Raw genomic sequence first — 18,455 nt, 5'->3', positions numbered from 1 at the left:
GCATAATAGCTATGCTAAGAAGTATTTCCTCATAATGCCATATAACATGTCTTTGCTTTTAGTAGATTTAGTTGAATTTCGTGTAGTAATTGTAATAATCTGGATATTCCCCCCTTTTTAGTTACTGAACAGCAAATTTCTGAAAAGTTAAATATCAAGAAAGAAAATGATGATCTGGTGCAAAAATTGTCAAATTATGAACAGAAGGTATAATTATTTTTTTAGTTTCTTTCCTCCTTGATTTCAGCTTGAATCATTTCCACTTGTTTTATAGTTCAGATATTTTGAAATCATTTTTGTTTTTGTTTCATTATTTCATACAAACTATCAAAATCCTAAATAATCATCATATGTATTAAGTACTGCTTTCTTCTGGAAGGAGTCACTTATGTGAAAGTAAGTTTTAGTAACACTGTAATATGTATGTCTTACTTCTGAATGCTTTATTTTACATAGATCCGGGAATCAAAGAAACATGTCCAAGAAACTGAGAAACAAAATAAGGTTCTCCTGGATGAAGCAATTAAGTATAAGGTAAAAATCCCTTCTTTTATGGGAGTTACATTCTAAACTCAAAAGTAAATGTAATGAGAAATTAATCTTGACATCTTTTTTCCTAGGATAAAATCAAGCTACTTGAAGAAACTAGTGAGATTCTTGATGACAGAGCTAAAAGTCTTCATGTTATGTTAGAATCTGAGAGAGAACAGAATGTCTAAAATGAGGACTTGGTAAGAGTTTTGGTGGCTAAGTGTTACTGTAATTTGACTTTTGAAGTATTTTATAGAATTGGTTAAGTTGAACTTACCCCATGCTGTTAACTAAAGTAAGATTTGGAGTCAGGGAGGTTGAACCCACTTCTACCCATTTTGTGGAACTTTTCAGTCCTGATCCAACAAATTATTTTTATGGGCCTAAGAAATATTTTTGTCCTCAATTCTGGATAATTTTCATATTGCTTTGCTTTGCCCTGTGAAACATGCAGAAACTATTGCCCTATTGAACAGTTTGTATATTGTTTTGTTTTACAGCATCCTATTTTTTTATGCTTTTTACTTTAGAGTAGTTCTATAATTACATAAAAGTTGCAAAGATAGTCTAGTGTTCTGAAATATCCCGCCTCCAGGTTAGCTTGATCACCTAGCTGAGGTAGTATTCACCAGATTTCTCCACTGGGATTCTTCCAATCCCTTGCCTATTGTATTCTTTGGAAGTTACTATGTACAGTCCATAGTTAAAGTATGAAGAGGTAAGGGCTAAGGATACAGCTCATGGTAGAACACTTGCCTAGCATGCAGATGGCCCAGGATTCAATCCCAGGCACTGCAAACAAAGAGTGAGGAGTTATGTTCCACTCCCTTGAGGAGCCAGTATCTTTATAATTTTTTGGAATTCTTCTGTATGTGAGATTTATCTATTCTCCCTTAGATTCTGTCATTTTTACTTCAGGCAAGAGAGCTTTAAAATGATCTTGGGAAAATTTTTTTCTCCATTACTAGAAAAAAATATTAATTTGAACTGGTTTACTGAAAAGAGTAACTAATTTTCTCTACTTTTAAAAATTTTATTTACTTATTTCATTTTCATTTTCTATACTTTGACCTTTTAGTCTGGTTATCTACTACTTTGTCTCATAACCAGGAAGGTTGTGGATGCCATGAAATATTTATGACTTCATTTCCCCTTGTCTCTTTCGGTTCTTGATTTTTTGCTTAGGGCAAAGCTGAATCCCCTGCTTTTACCTGAAATGTAAGGGGATGGGTTAAAATATATTTTGTTGTGTTTGTCTTTTTTAGTATATATATATTTATATCAGTATTTCTACTAAAATCCTAATGGATATTTTGTGTTCTATTTTTACCTGGCAGATATTAGAAAACAAGAAATCTATAGAGAAGTTAAAGGATGTTATTTCAATGAATGCTTCAGAATTTTCAGAGGTAAACTTGCCAACACCTGCTACAGGATATTAATACTACATATTAGTTTTGTCAAACACCAAAAATTTAAGGTGTGTTAAAATGTGCAAAAAACAAGAACTATATGATGTCTGGTTTGGGAAAGTGTAACTTTGTATTTTTCTGTGGAATTAATTCACTAACTGTGGTGTTTTGTATTAGGTTCAAATTGCTCTTAATGAAGCTAAGTTTAGTGAAGAGAAGGTGAAGTCTAAATGCCATTGGGTTCAGGAAGAAAATGCTAGGCTTAAGAAGAAGGAAGAGCAGGTAAAGAAAAATTAATGTCATACATAATGTAAGCTAGGGAAGTGAATATTATTGTCTTGTATCTTGGATTTGTTTCTAAGGTAAGGAATTATTCGTGCAGGACCTTTTCTTAGATGTGCAAATTTAAACCTTTCTCCCCAAATTGAGTGCATATATATGTTCTCCATCTGTTTTGGATTTTCTATTCTGTACAGCTTATTTCAGTTCAGAGTGTTGGTCTTTTCTTATCAAACATCAATCAGTTATTAACTTGATAGCCTCAAAGAAACTTCTTCAAGCAGAAAAGTATTTTATAACCCTTTTTTGAGTAGTTACCTCTTCATGGGCCAAGGGAAGGTTGTATGATAAGGAGTCTGAATTCAGGAGATAATCACATATGCCCATCCATTCCTACTGGAAGTAAGTTATTTGAATTGGCAGCAATTTTCTGGGGAATGCAATCAACATGGTCAACTTCCTTGACAGCCCTGATGTTCTTACTGCAGCTCTGAGGGTTGGGGCCACTCTTGCCTCTTCCTTAACTGAGGTCTCAACCCTTAGTGACAGGCTACCAAGGAGGTATGGTTTTATATTTTCCTGTCTAAATCTTATGGTCCTGATGTATCCAGGGCAAAACCCCACCTAACCCATAGGAATTCATCTGTTTTGACTTTTCAGTTGCAGCAGGAAATCGAAGATGGGAATAAATCACATGCTGATCTCAGTGAGCAAAAATCATTTGAGAAGTCCCAGAAAGATTTAGAAATAGCTCTTACTCACAAAGATGATAATATTAATGTAAGTTTATTCTACAAATACTTGCTTCATTTTGCGAATTCTCCTGAAATCTTTTGAATTAAAATTGACTCTTCCAACCTTTTACTTCTTTTCTAGGCTTTGACTAATTTTATTACACTGTTGAATCGGATAGAGAGTGAATCGGAATCTGAGAGTCAAAATAAAGGAGGAGATGAGTCAGAGGAATTAGCCAGTGGAGAAGTAGGAGGTAAGATTGGCCTCAGGGAGGTCGAATTCTGTTTTGCTTTCCTGTCTTTAAGTGTACACATGCCACTTTTCAACTGACTGAAATTCTTCTTAAGCTCTGTTCAGAATTGTAGATATATATCACTGGATCTGTAGATATTTCTGTAGATATGTCTTGCATTGGAGAGGTGAGTTGCTGGGGTGTAGTGTAGCAATAGGCATGTGAAGAACACTATTTTTTCATCCCATTGAGAACAAGGTAAGTACACTGCAGTTGCAATAATCATATCTTAAACCTCTGAGTATTAAACATTGTACAGTAAGAGAAACTTGTTTCTCAGTTTTATGCAGATGATACTCATTTGTTTGATACTCATCATCTCTATGGCTCTGTGGTTTTAAGGCCCTTGGCACTTTTAAGAACAGTGAGGTGGTTGGAGCCTTAAACTAAGCCTGTGAGAACAGAGGCTAGAGGCTATACAGGAAGCTAGAGGGAGGGGTAGCAGTGTTTACTGATGAGGAAAATATTTCCAGATGTTCTCTCCCAAGTTGGATATAGCTTGCATAGAGTGTTTTACACCACACCTGTTGGTAGATTCAAGGATAAAATAGAGGATTGAATCTTTCTAAATAAGACATTTGTCCAGGTGGAGACAGATCTGAGCGAGAAGAAAGACTTTTATCTTACAAGAATAGGACAGATAACATTTTTATTGCACAAACTAGGAACTTTTTCTTTTAAATCTAAGCTTGCATTTCTCTTAAGAGTCAATGAATCTACTCAGTTCAGTCGTTCAATTGATTTTTTTCTTTCAGTGTTTGTACATGGTCATTGTTTAGTTTGGGGAAGTTGGGAGAATATAGAGTTAAAAAGCAAGGAAATAAAAAGCAGTTAACATCTTTTGTTTTTCAGGTGACCAGAGTGTGAAGGTGAAAAATCAAATTAAGCAGCTGATGCTTGTCTCTCAGGTATAGCTCTTTGTAAGATCCCATAGTGCCTGTGAATTCTTCCTATGCCTCACTTTTAAGAATATTTCTCTCTTCTGCAATTTTTAGTCTCAAACTGCAGTATCAGTAGTTGAAGAGGATCTGAAACTTTTACAACTTAAGCTAAGAGCCTCGATGTCCACAAAATGTAATCTAGAAGATGGGTTCTTCTTGAGATGAAATTGCCATATGTTGGGAAATCTCAGACTCTTATGGAAAGGTAAAGAATGGTCTCTTGCTTTCATGCTTCTCATTTTTCTCAGCAACTCTCTTTCAAACAAGTTCTCAAGTCCTTGTACACATGTAGAGATCAGTTGTTTTATCTTCTAACAGACCAAATAAAGAAATTAGAAGATGACTGCAATTCACTATAGTCTGCTAAAGCTGGGCTGGAAGATGAGTGCAAAACTCTGAAGCAGAAAGTGGAGATTTTAAATGAACTGTACCAGCACAAAGAGATGGCTCTGCAAAAGTAAGATTTTCATCATTTGTTATTGTTATCACTCTGTGACCTAATACAGATAATTTTATCTTTTTTAAAGATTATTTACAGTTTCTTTCAGTTGTAATTAATAGAGATTTGTTTTTTCTCCTTTGTGGTTTGTTTCCCATTACTTGCATTCTTCTTCCCATCTAACCAATTGTCAAACTCATATGAAGTGGGAGTGGCTAACTGATGCTAAGAGTTACTGATGTGGAAATACCTCTCGTTCGAAGATCCAGATGCTATGATCCCACCATTGTTTCAGTTTCCTTTCATTGTGATCAGTCATGTAATTCTAATATGTTTTGAACTTATATCTCTAACTCTTGACCTTTAAAATCCTGAGTGATTTGGATGGCATTTTTCAGAATAAAAACTTCAAAAGGGAATAATATTTACTTATTAAAGGTATAGTAAGTTTTGGACTTGAATATCTCATGTTCACACTAAACAATTGAACTGTGGCAAGGATGTTAGGCGTTCTGATTACAGATGTGATTGTTTGTAGTATATATTTATATATTAATCTTCTCAAATGTACATCTCAATGAGCTAGTTTTCCTTTGAAAGATATTTTGGCAGTTCGTTTGAAGTTTTTAATCCACAAAAATATTTGAATTCTCTAAAAATAGGTTGTTTGTGTCAGATTTTATTTGTGTTGGCTCCTGTATTTTATTCTTTGGCATATATATATAGCAGTCTTTGTCTTGAAGCAAAGACAGACCTTACAGACCTAACTATTTTTAGGTATTTTTGACTTCTACTGCCTAATGCCATTAAACTTTGAAACCTTACCATTAACTTTTCTGATTCTGTGCTCTCCAAGCAACCTGTTTAGAATCTCAAAATTTTGTTCTAAATGCTTGGCCTGCTTCAAAGAAACATTTCTCATTTCATCACTTTTTAAAAAAAAAGAACCCCTTTTTTCTCTGTCCCTACTAGTAATCTGAATGACCTAAATGGCAATTGATTTCCTTTGTGATGCAGTCAAATGTAGCACTCTTTTCTTCAATTCCTCCAAAATCCATTCAGTCCTCATCTGTGATTTGTACTCTGTTACTCATCCTCAGGCACTGTTCATGCCTGTGTCATCTTCTCTGTTAGCAACCTAACTAATCACCTGTCTTCATTCTCCACTTTTTTATACGACTTCTTTCAAATTCTGATTCATTTTCTTTACAACCACTTGAGTGGACTTTCTAAAGTACAAGTCCATCCATGTCAATATGTGCCTGAAGTTTATGAAGAATTTGCTTTCTATTTCATGACCTGTTTTTCTTTCTTTTGAATAGTTTAAATATTTTTAATTATTTTGCTCATCTCCTGTGTAAGCTTGGTGTAATCATAGATTGTGTTATATTTCTCTTCTTGTAATTTAAAGGCCATGGTGTATATCCTAAACTTCATAAAAACCTGACATAGATTTATAGATTTATTTATTTATGCGCTTTAAGTAGCTCCTGAATTAGATTAGATACTGTTGTGGTAAAGTATGTTAGTACTTCATATACTGCAAACTCCATGAGACATTCATTCAACATTTATTCAATTTATATACATATTTACAGTTTCTGTAGTTCTTCATTCTACATTGTTGGTCTCTCCTTTGAAATTACTTTGTTCTTAGGCTAGTTCATTGATTATTGGAAATAAATTTCTCTCTCCTTCAAGACTCAGGTTTTTCCATATTCCGTCTTAAGACAGAGTCAGGGGGAAATTATTATATTCCTTTAGTCATCATATATATCTTTTTTTTTCTTTTAAATGTCGATAGACCTTTATTTTATTCATTTCTCTATATGTGGTGCTGAGAATTGAATCCAGTACCTCACACATGCTAGGCAAGCGCTTTACCACTGAGCCACAATCCCAGCCCAAGTCATCATTTATATCTTAAACAGTGAGCTCCTTTATTCTTTAGCATCTTACAAGGTAACTAGTATATTATAGATACTCATAAAATATTTGCTGAAGAATTAAATGAGCAGTTAGAAAAGACTACATAACCCCCTTTTCTATTTGGTTACTATAGTTCTTCTAATTTTCCTTTTGATTCATGGAAAATTAAGTTTCAAGTTACTTATCTTTTGAATTGGAACTATGGATAAAGCAGTACAAGGATAACAGAAAGTATTTTTTGAACCATTAAATGTGTCTACCTTTGTTATAGTAGATAAATATCTTGATTTTCATGATCAAAGTTAAAACTTGTTGTCAGTATATAATATCCTGATCATGGGTCAGTATGGATTCTTTTTCTGGTTGATAGACATTGTCAGAACTCAGATTTGCCTTTTTGCTTAATCACAATTCTTTTGAAATAGGTGTCTAAAGTGTGAAAATGTTCTGTGGTTAATTGTATAGTTAGAAGACATGTCCTAAAAAGCTTTTTCTTTGATTGACTCTATCTTTGTACCAATCTTGGATTGGGAAACAAATTCCTCCATGACAAAGATGTCCTTAGCCATGGCAGAAATGACAGAGAATTCTCCCCTGCTTTATCCTGATATGTTTGTATCAGGTTGATCAGTCCTGACTTTCCACATTGAAGTAAAGTGAGTTTTCATCATCTTCAGCATAGGAGACTTGCCCTTGGGGCACGTATTGTTTTTACATTTGTTTTATTTACTTGTAAATAGAGAATTAAAAGCAGAAGTTAGAAAATGTAAGTGATTTGCCAGGTTTGATTTCCTAAATTGCAGGTTTGAATTCCTTCCTGTTTTATAATCCTAAACATTTTAGAGAAGGGTGGGAAGTGACATTTAAATAGAACAGTCATACACACTGCCAGGAGAAAAGAGAAACTTTGACTTGAAAACTGGTTTTATTTTAGGAAACTGAGTCAAGAGGAGTATGAGAGACAAGAAAGAGAACAGCGAGTGTCAACTGCAGATGAAAAGGCGATTTTGGTTGCAGAGGAAGTTAAAACTTACAAGTGAGTTCAATGTCTAATGAACTCTAGTGTTAGCTTTCTTTTGAATCTGCTTTTACATTATGTAGAAGAAAATAGCACAGAAGTATAAGTAATGAGAGAATATGGATCCATTCAGTTCACACAGAAGAAAAATAAATTTCAATTGAACAAATGAAAAATGTTAACAAAAATTTACTTCTACCCAAATGCTGGCAAGACCATAAGGGAACTTGGTTCAGGCAAACAGTTCTGATGGTTTTGTATGTTGGAGTAATTCTTTAAGAAAGCAGTTTGCTGTGTGGTGTGCTATTTGATAGACCTGTGAAATCTATGGATATAATTTTAAAAAAGAAAGAAGTATTAAGAAGGAAGATATTTCTAGCAAAATTATTTGAGAACATATTGATGAACAGTTAAGGAAATTATAATTTATCAATTCAGAATCTCTTGCAGTTAAATTATAAAGAAATTAGATAGTATTAGGTTTTATTTATTTATTTTTTGGTCCTGGGGATTGAACCCAGGGATGCTTTACCACTGAGCTATGTCCCCAGACCTTTTTTAACTTTGAGACAGGGTCTAAGTTGCATAGATTCTCATTAAATTGATGAGGCTGGCCTCAAACATGTGATCCTCCTGCCTCAGTCTCCCAAGTCAGTGGGATTACAGGTGTATGCCATTGCACCTGGCTGTAATATAGTAGTTTTGATCTCACAGAATTCGTATAACTATATAAAGTGTTTTTTTTTATGTATGATGAAGTCTTTAAAAGTATAGCTGATAAAGTAAAGGGAACATGGTCAGATTGTTTCAGATTTTATTCAATTGTTTTAACTAATAAAACCAAGTATAATTTTTAGGCGGAGAATTGAAGAAATGGAGGAAGAATTACAGAAAACAGAGCGCTCATTTAAAACCAGGTAGTGATTAATACTGTCCTATAGTCCCAGAATTTTTTGATATCCAATACAGACAATTATAGGCTATTATAATGAGTCCCCTAAACTTTTTTTTTTAAATGTGTTGTCTTTTTCAGACTTTTACTCATGAGAAGAAAGCTCATGATAACTGGGTAAGATTTTTTCACCCATTTCTTATTTTGTGTATAGCCTACACAACTGAATTTGAATATTTTTTCTCTAATAGCTCAAAGCTCGTGCGGCAGAAAGAGCAATAGCTGAAGAGAAGAGGGAAGCTGCTAATTTGAGACACAAGTATGTGATTTTGATACCTTACTATATGTTTTATAGTGTTTTAAGGCTGTGCTAGATGGTATCTAAGAAGGACTAGATTACCATTTCACATTTAAGTCCATTCTTTCTCAATATTCAAGATTATTGGAAATGACCCAAAAGATGGCAATGCGGCAAGATGAACCTGTGATTGTAAAACCAATGCCGGGAAGACCAAATACACAAAGCCCTCCCTGGAGAGGTAGGGAGCACTTTGTAAATGGAGGTAGACTATTTCTTGGTGCAGAATGTATGTAAATTACTTTTTATTTCTGTGTGTAATGGTTATGAAATAATCTGAATGACTTGCTAAAGGGCGGGGAGTGTAAAGGCTGCTTTTAAGTGGTAACAAGGCATTGTTGTCTTTAGGTCCACTGAGCCAGAATGGCTCTTTTGGCCCATCCCCTGTGTGTGGTGGAGAATGTTCCCCTCCACTGACAGCAGAGCCAGCTGGGAGACTGCTCTCTGCTACTCTTAATTGAAGAGATATGCCTAGAAGTGAAGTGTAAGCCTTGATCTTTAAATTAACTCTCTATGGTGTTCCTTTCTCAAATATTATAAAAGTACCCTTAAAACTTTATGCAGCTTGTATATTTCCATTGTCCTTATAATAATATGTAATACTGAGTCTTAGTTCCAATTTTAAATATGTCTATAGTATTGGTAAATTTGGAAGTCAGGTTATTCAGACTGAAGAAAAGCCAGCCTACATACTTCAAGTCTATACCTTGAAGTTCAGGACCAGTACTTTTAATGTGCAGGGCTTCCTGCTGTTCTTTCAATCCAAGGCAGTTCTTTTTTCACTTACTTAAGTCTCTGCATAAATTGTGACTTATGTATTTGGGAACCAGTCTTTAATGTTGCTTTCTAGTTATTGTTGAACCCTGACCTGTCCACGATTGGTTTCTTTCTTCTGCAAAATACATGCAAGGGCTCTGTTCTTTCTTTCCCAAGGATCAATGGATGGACCTTTACCTCGTCCTCGATGGTCTTCTGAGGCATCTGGGAAACACTTTGCCCTCTGGTAAGGGACCAAGTCATTTCAAACACTCTAGGATTGTGGATTTCATGTTGGAATATTCTAAATTCATTCTCTGACCTCTAACAGACCCGGGATGTAGTCCAGCTCCTGTGAAAAGTAGCTCCAGGAGCTCTTCTCCGGCCAAGGTGATGGATGAGGGCAAGGTAAGTTATACAGGCATTGTACATCATGAGGTCATGCAGGAACATGTAGCTTTCCTACAGCACTTGCTCTTTGCCTCATCCCTGTTTGTGTTCTATTTGTACTACCCCCATTTTTTTTTTTTTTTTTTTTTTTTCACACAAGGAAACTTTATTTTAGGCAGACGATTCACGTCTGCACGGGGGAAAGGGAAAGAAGGGAAAAAGAGAACATGGTGCAAGGTTTTCTCTCAGACATAGGAATTTCGTGGGCTGAGAGGAACCAATCGCGGAGAATTCTTACAGACTGACTGATGGACCAATGACATATTAGAACGTAATGTGGGAGGCAGGAAGATTACAGCAACGTAAGCCAGAAATTCCTGTAACGTGAGAGGCCGGGCGAACGCAGATTGACAGGTGGTGGGGGAAGCCAGATTTCCTTACATTCCCTCATTTCCTTTTATATAAAAAATAAAAAAATCTTGCTCTCCAGTCTTTTTTGAAGCCTTCTCTCTCCTGCCTGCCTAGGTGACCTGGGGTTGGTTTTGCAGGTGAGATGTAAAAAGTTCATTCTCCTCCAGGCTTCCAAAGGCAGATAATTTTCATGGACTTCATTTTCTTGATTTGATTGATCCCCTATTTCTGTATTAACTGCCTGCCCCTAATTCTGACTTCACTTACCCCTCTAATAATAGGAACTCTTTCACTGCTGTAGGGAAAAGGGGTGATGACCGATCTGACTTCTTCAAGCTGGAAATGGGCAGCATGGGGCAAGCTGTTTTGGAGGTTCCTTTTTAGAAATCGTGTCAATTGAGGGGTTCATGGTAGAAGTCCGGTTGGGGGGAGAGCAGGCTGTAAAGGCATCTGGAGATGGGTGCTTCTACAGGAGAAGAACAAAAAGACATGAGTACTGAAATGAGATTGATACAATATAAACGTTGCAGAATCTGGAACATGCTAATGCATATTATAAAGATGACAAATCAATAATTCCTCACCAGGGGATGGAAGAACTGAGAAGTGTGTTCCCATAACAAGGCCTAGCAAAGACTGGAGAGGACAGGCCTTTATTTGGGAGCTTTAACATTGTCTAGGTTATCAGGAATGTGAACACAACATTTAGTAGAGATCTCTATACTTCTGTTACTAGCAAACATAGATTAAGGCTACCTGTGTCTGTGGGCCTTAAACTGACTAAAAACTTCTGACTCTGACAGTTTCTCTTGATAGTTACTATTATTTTTAAATGCCCAAGAATGGCTATACTTTGGTTTTAACTGATTTGCTAGGTGTTTAAGATCAAACTGGTCAAAGTGACCTGTTCCTGTCTGTAAAGAGTCAGCTGAGTTTCCACAGGGGTCACTCATAGAGAACTTAAGAGCAGCTTCTTAGCTCCATTAGTGCTTTTTGGTTAGGGCAGGGTCTTCTCGATAATGTGGATTTCCTTGAAAGCATTAGGGATGCCTCCCTTTTTTTCCATGACCCTCCTCTGCAGCAGATGCACTGAGTGGCTTTTCCTCTAGCGGCCTCATCAATCTCCTTGGTCAGGAGGTTGTGTGACTCAGAGTTGCAAAGCTCCTTGGAGAAGTCCTCTTGTTCCCTGGGTTCAGGCTGACATTGAGGGCAAGACCCAAATATGGACTTTTCTTGATCTATTTAAAATCTCTATTTCTAAGTTTGATCTTAACCATCAAGCAAGTCAGTCTCACCAGTCATCAAGTAAGAGTACTGGGCTTTGGTTTAATGTCTATAACTTTACCGTTTTTTACCCCCTTTTTATCTAATTGGGGTTACATATGCTGTTCTAAAGGTGATGGCGTACTATTCCAAGTTGATTTATGGCGTTCACTCTTGAAGGCGTAACTTCTGCAAAATATGATCAGGCAACAATTAGAGTTTATAAGGAGAAATACAAAATGGAGTAATGAACAGTAAAACATTCAGTTTGTGCACATAGCTTATTTTGAATTTTGGCTGAGGTTAAACTTTTTGAACACACTTTAAAATGAGTTAAAGTCAGGCTTACTTTGGAGCCTTGTAATGTGTAGCAGGGTGGTGAGGAGGCCAGAGCCTTATCTCAGGTTAACATGGGGCTTTCAGTGAGGGGCAAAGGAGGTATATTAAAACATAGATTTTGAAGATAAGCTGAGATCAGATGGAGGCGTCTGTTCTCTGATGGAAATGTGGATCTAAAGAGTTATGTCAGCAATCTTTATATGTGTGCAATGTTAGGTTATATATACCCTATTGATGACAGGTAATAGAACATTAAATGATAGGTTTACCATTACAGACAAGTTTAATTTTGAGAAACAGCAGCTTGATAAATTTTCTGCTTTAAAGGCTTGTATACCTGGAAAATATGAACACATTTAATATACAAAGAATAATGTTTTTAAGTATGTTACTCCATGGAATAGCTTTTATAAATTAATAAGATGTCTCTAACAAACACATTTGAGTAATCCCATACATGTTGCTTATTGTAGAAAAACCAAGACATCAGACAAGTGTGCCAATAGTATTTGTCATCTCTTTCCTGTTGAAGAAAATCCTAGAAAAATTGATGTTAGACATTTTATAAACATTAATATTTTATTAGTATGACCACCTAGAGACTTGTGAGTTAATTTAAGGACATTTTACTTTTATTTAGTTTACCCAATTTAAATTGAACATTATTAAATCACGAGACTTAAAATATTTGGATTCATTTTTAGAATTTTAATTTTTATGAGTGCTTATATTTAACACAAAAGCAAAGGCCTTGTAATATTTATTTCCGTTGCAATCTTCAAAAATAACTCTAGAGTTGCATAAAAAGAACTGATCAAAAATTATTAACCTAGGTCTGTAGGATCAAAAATGTGAGCTCAAAAATATAGCATTTAAGAAAAACAAAGTCCTGGAAGAAGAAATGATAATGGTTATTAATTAAGGCATGAGAAAATGAGAAGGAGAGAAAGTTGAAAGGGAGAAAAGTATTCTGAGTTGTAGCCTAGGAGAAATTTAAAATGGACACTTTTACACTTTTTTTTCCCTTGGGTTTGAAACTGGCTTCCTACTGAGCCTTTCTTCATTTACATTTCAATGTAACCCTTGACTGAGATCTGAATCTGAAAGGGGCTAATATGTTCTAGCAGAAACTTGATGCTTAGGCCCTTTTAATTTCTTGAACCTGCAGGGAAGCTAAGAGAGAAAGAAAAGATTTGAAAATAAGGAATCAGCCAAGAGAAGTGTTCAGGTTTTACTCCCTCCGCGCCAGCCACCTCCCGTAAAGGAGCTGAATGTGTGTACGAGACCACGTGGTGGGGGGACTTGGTGGGCTGAATGGCGGAGCGGAAGGAGAAACAGAACGAGGCAAAGGAGAGGAATGAACAGGAGCTTCTGCAGTAGGAGACCTGTAAGGACATGACTCATCAGCTGGATAAACTTAGAGAGAAAGGGATAAAGGGGGAGGAGAAGCAGCAAGAAAGAAGGAAAACACGAAGGGGAAAAGTTCCTTTCCATTCACCAGGATTGCCCACATATGTACTTAATTATAACTAGTATAATTAGCATATAATTTTACCTAGTATAAAGCTAGAATTTAGGGTGCCAAAAATAGACCATTCTGACTTACTATCTAAAGGACAATTTAGCTCTCATTCAGCAAATAGGTGAAGGGGTTTGAGATGATTTAATAAGCATCTCAGGGGCGAGTTTGCTGAGCTGGATGTCCTGAATCCCATGGTAAGCTGAGACCCATCTGGCTAGTGATTTTGGCGTCCCGAGATCACAGTGCCAGGCAACGAGAGGTTAGAACAAAGCTTGGTCGTCACCAAAAAAAAAACCAATGTTTAAACCGGGGCATAAAGCTGAGAGAGTCGAAGACCTGGCCAGGATTTCGAGCGAGATGCAGTGGGAATAAGAGAGAGAACTTCAGGACCCTGAGAAGAATCTCAGCACCATAAAAACCCAGGAGTCCACCCAGCAACTAGGACCAGCTATGGGGACAGGAGATTACCCCACACACCTCGGCAGGTCTGGCGGCGGGAGCCGCGTGGCAGGCGGCGGAAGCCATGAGAGGGAAGCCTCAGGGCAGTGGGAGGGAGCCCCAGGAGGGGAGCGAAAGCTGCGAGTAAGGAGCCTCAGGGCGGCAGGAGGAAACGTGAGCCGTGGCAGAGGGAACCGCGAGAATGGCCGCTTCTCAGATATGGGGTTGGGGGCGGCGGCACCACAGCGGAGCTGCGGGCGGCTGAGATGTGTTTAAGTAGTCATGGCCTGCCTAAGGGGAACTCACCAATTCTGGAGTCCGGTGTTGTATGCAGAAAACTGGGCATCCCGGTAACATGGAAGATGAGCCTGTATAAGGGGGTTGCCAGGGCTTGCTATAGGATGGGATTCTGCCTGCTTAGTCAGCGGAAAAAAACCCATCCCCAAGTCACGGCACCAGGTGTTAGGCGTTAATGGCGCAGTTATGGTTCCTCGCTAGCTCCAGAAACGCTCCACAGATACAGGTCTCCACACAAGGAACCTTTTATTTTGCGCAGACGAATTCACATCTGCACGGGGGAAGGGGAAGAAAGCCCCATTTGTTTTTTGAAAAGCAAAACGTTGCCCAAGAACCCGAGGCCCCCTCAGTTCCCACTGTACTTCTTGGCTGAGTATCCAGTAGCAGTAAGTACTTAGAGGTTGAGGACTGAACTGGGCTTCTATTCTGTGTATTTCTGGGAAGGATATGAGGAGCATGACATTGACCTTGTTTGCTTTAAACTGCATGCAATACTGAGCTTACTTTTCTCCTTAACTTGGGAGTGTTGCTGGAGTGTGTGTAACCATAATTAACTTCAGAATGTGAAAACTTTACATTGTATTTTGTGTTGAACGTTCTAAGGCCAAAGTAAATTCATTATAAATTACATAATTCATCCTTATTTGGGAGTATGCTGTATAGGAGTTCTTCCATTTGTACAGTAGGTGGCAAACCTGATTTTGAGTGATTTAAATTAGATGGGTAACAGATTTTCTGGAAGTGAAATAGTGTTTTGGTGAACAGTGATAATCTGAAATGACCTGTTGAGCCCAGTCCCAAGAATGGTCTCATTTGTTCACATGAGTGCATTCTTTTGCAACTTGTGTAGCTATTATATCTGGTAGGTCTTCTGCTGCTCTGTATTAAAATAAAATTTAATTGCTTAGTTTCAACCCCACTTCTCATAGGAATAGTCAATGCCTCATATGGTGTACCGTAAATGAAGTAAATATTAAACTTTGTCTTCCTAATCTGTGTATATAGCATTGTATTGGAAATACTTGCAAGTTCATCGCTAGAGAAATCTTTTTATCTAAGGGCAGCTTAGATAAGGACCCCAAAGCCCTTCACAGTTGAAGACTTTAAAGAGAGTAGAGACCCTTTGTAGAGAGAGTAGAGGTGGAGAGAAGATCATAGCTTAGAGGCAAACCTGGGATTGAGTTCCAGCCAGGCCATTTACATGCACTGTGACCTTCAGCAAATTTGCCTCAGTTCCCTCTTATTTAAAATAAGACAGTACTTAAAGTTCTGAGAGTTTGAATAATATATGAAATGCCTTGCTGCAAGAACTCTGAATAACAGCTGTTATTACATGCATAGAGAATGGAGTTTTCATTATGTTTCTGTACCTTCTTAATATGGAAGTATTGAGCTATGGTGATGAAAGAGATGTGGTGGGGGAGGGGGCTCCCTTCGAAATAGAGTGTAGTGAATACAGCATGACGTGCTGGCCAGAAATCACCTGTTAACTTGCCCTGGCCCTCAGGACATCAACGGGTACCTGGAGGGGGGTGCTGGGATTGAAAGAGACAAGAGACACAAGAAATGGAGACAAGACAAAAGCCTGATCAAGTCTCGTTTATTAGAGGAATAAACACAGTTAATATAAAGTACAGAAACCAATCAGAGTAAAGCGCGCGAAGGCAAGACTAGTCTCGCGCCAGAACTCCAATAAGGAAGTGTAATTGTCCAATCATGAAGCACCACGCAATCTAGTGTGATGCACCTGGTATAGTCTGACAGGTGTGTAAACAGGTAATGGCACGCCCCGCCAGCATCCGGCAGGCGCTATCTTAGCTCAGCATGAGGCGCGGCAGGGGGCGTGACCATGAGTCAAAGCGCCTGACCATGAGCCAAGGCGCGTGACCTGCCGGCTCCGGACATTAAACCTTCTGCAGTTTTTTTGCCCTTACTTTTCCTGTGCAGATATAATCAGTAACAAACTGCTCGCTCTTGCAGCATCCTTCTAACCTCCGTAAACTGTCAATGGAACGTGTGGGAGTGGTAGAGGGTGGTAGAGTTTTTTTGCACTGATGGTGCCTCTGGACAGGTTACCTGTCCTGGGTTTTAGCGTTTTTACCGTGGTGGTACTTTGTTCTTAATACACAGGAATTGTACGACTTAACTGCCTTTCAAATCTTAATTGCAGGTTACTATGGTACAAAAGGGCCCCTCCTTCCCCAGGGATATCTCTCATGGGCTCCCCTGGGGAGGGCCTCCCTTACCACCACCTGTTCGATATGGACTGCCACTTCAGCTTGGTGGGTCTTTTGTGCCTCTACCACTTCCCTCCACCATTTGGTATGATGATCTGAACAACAGTGATGACTTATAAATCATTATTTAATCTTTCTTTTCTATTCCTTCTGCCTAAAACAGTTGCTATCTCTGGGCCTTTACAATGCAAGGATCAAGCTGACTGAGTACAGTTTAGCTTTTTCCTCCAATTCTTGGGACACATGGGCACTACATAACTCTATACTGAGATAGGCAAGTAGCCTGTTGCTCATAGACAATGGGGCTCTGTACAGGAAGAAAACAGAATTATTACTTCATGCAGATGTTTGTTGGAAATCACTGGCTATGTACTGCAATGGATGGAAAGGTGGATGAGACTGCATGCCATAACTTTAAAATGTCACAGATATGTACGTCCTACAACATAAAGTTGTAACCACCCATAATAGACACATAAGCAATAGATTACAGAATATAGAAAGGAAAAGTCCAAACCATCCTCACCCTTGAGAAGAGTCAGGGGAAAGGTTAAGGAGGATTTAATAGTGACCTAATAAATGTTGCTGAATTTTAATTAGGTGTGGAAGGCCTTTTTCCAGGAGGTCAAGTACCTTGATTCTGATGGCTTTTTTTTAAGATCCATGCTGAACTACTGCATGAATTTTTAATTGATACAGTAGTAGACCGTGGTATTTGCTTTTATCAAAATTTTCTTTGATGCAATGAAGTTCTTATTTCATAATCTATCCTTTTGTCATGGTATATAGTACTTCCAAATAAAAAATGGAGCTCTTTTGAGATGGAAATAGTTCTTCAATTATATTGTGGCCGAAACAAAAAAGACAAGCCTGGAGCTAAGTAGAGCCATGTTTAAATCCTTCATATGTTGCTTCATGGCTGGTTGACCATAGGCTGTAACCTAAATTGTTGAAGCTCAGTTTGCCTCATCTGTCAAGTCAGGATGTCACCACTTGATTTTCTAGGCTTGGGAGAAAGAAAGAATGATGAGAAAACTATATTAACATACTTTAAATCATCTCTAATTTATAAATTTCTGGGTATTTAACTATAACTTCCCTTTTATTTTCCAGGTCCTGGTGTGTGGTCCACCACTAGGCTTAAGAGAATATGCACCAGGTGTTCCATCTGGAAAACGGGATCTGCCTCTTGACCCTCGGAATTTTTACCAGGAACCCACACCATTTAGACCTTTAGGTTCATTTGGTCCAAGAGAGTACTTCATTCCTGGTACTTGATTACCACCCCCAACCCATGGTCCCCAAGACTACTCACCATCACCTCCTGCAAGAGACTTGACACCTTCAGGCTCTAGAGAAGAGCCTTCATCTCCTCTCAGAGCAGTGGCCAGGACTGTTCACAGGCTTTAAAACAGAGCCTGTAACCATGACCTCTGACACTTAGTCAGAATGTGGATTGTGCACTCTTCATTGTGTTAAGGGATTATTGGCTTCGAAATCCAAAAGTTTTAAGGGTTTGTTTTTAGAACTAAGCTGTCTTGGCAATATGCATTTTTGAGTCAAAAAATTCAAAACATCATTTCCCTCTCTAAATAATGATCACCTCCTAAGCTAAAGTATCCTTCCAACTTTGAAATATGCAATAAGGAATACCTGTGTTTTAGTTAGTGTAGCATATATAATGCTAAATGATTTCGGAATGTTATAAAATACTGAACATCCTGTGGATAGTGCTTTAAGAACATGTATTCCGTTATCCTATTTTGAGTTTATTCCAGTTGATACAGAGCAATGGTGTTCATAAGCTTGATCTTTCTCTCTTAATATCTGGTCACAGACTGTTACACTAAAAATGTTTACTCAAAGATCCTAAACTTATTTCCCTTCTTGCCGAAGTTCTTTGTAGTGATAATTCATAAAAAATTGTTTATTAATATTCCTCAAGTGTCTGTTTATTCATTGGATTGTCATGAGAC

General features: G+C 37.7%; 1 pseudogene across 1 annotated transcript in view; it reads left to right on the top strand.

Annotated features, from left to right (window-relative positions):
* LOC306655732 (transport and Golgi organization protein 1 homolog) overlaps positions 1 to 18,178 on the top strand; it is a 29,273-nt pseudogene extending 11,095 nt beyond the window's left edge. The window contains exons 3-20 of the transcript XR_013767022.1: positions 79 to 207; positions 457 to 534; positions 621 to 731; positions 1,869 to 1,940; positions 2,121 to 2,225; positions 2,883 to 3,002; positions 3,099 to 3,210; positions 4,102 to 4,157; positions 4,245 to 4,335; positions 4,509 to 4,647; positions 7,493 to 7,594; positions 8,434 to 8,493; positions 8,610 to 8,645; positions 8,720 to 8,787; positions 8,907 to 9,007; positions 9,175 to 9,303; positions 9,914 to 9,990; positions 17,593 to 18,178. The product of XR_013767022.1 is annotated as a transport and Golgi organization protein 1 homolog (transcript). The remainder of the gene's footprint in view (positions 1 to 78; positions 208 to 456; positions 535 to 620; positions 732 to 1,868; positions 1,941 to 2,120; positions 2,226 to 2,882; positions 3,003 to 3,098; positions 3,211 to 4,101; positions 4,158 to 4,244; positions 4,336 to 4,508; positions 4,648 to 7,492; positions 7,595 to 8,433; positions 8,494 to 8,609; positions 8,646 to 8,719; positions 8,788 to 8,906; positions 9,008 to 9,174; positions 9,304 to 9,913; positions 9,991 to 17,592) is intronic.
* Positions 18,179 to 18,455: the final 277 nt, after the last annotated feature.

Source organism: Sciurus vulgaris (genome assembly GCF_902686455.1).
Source record: "Sciurus vulgaris genome assembly, chromosome: 3".
NCBI classification, from domain to species: domain Eukaryota; kingdom Metazoa; phylum Chordata; class Mammalia; order Rodentia; family Sciuridae; genus Sciurus; species Sciurus vulgaris.
Note: the sequence above shows the minus strand (reverse complement) of the source record. Positions and strands in the feature narration are given on the sequence as shown.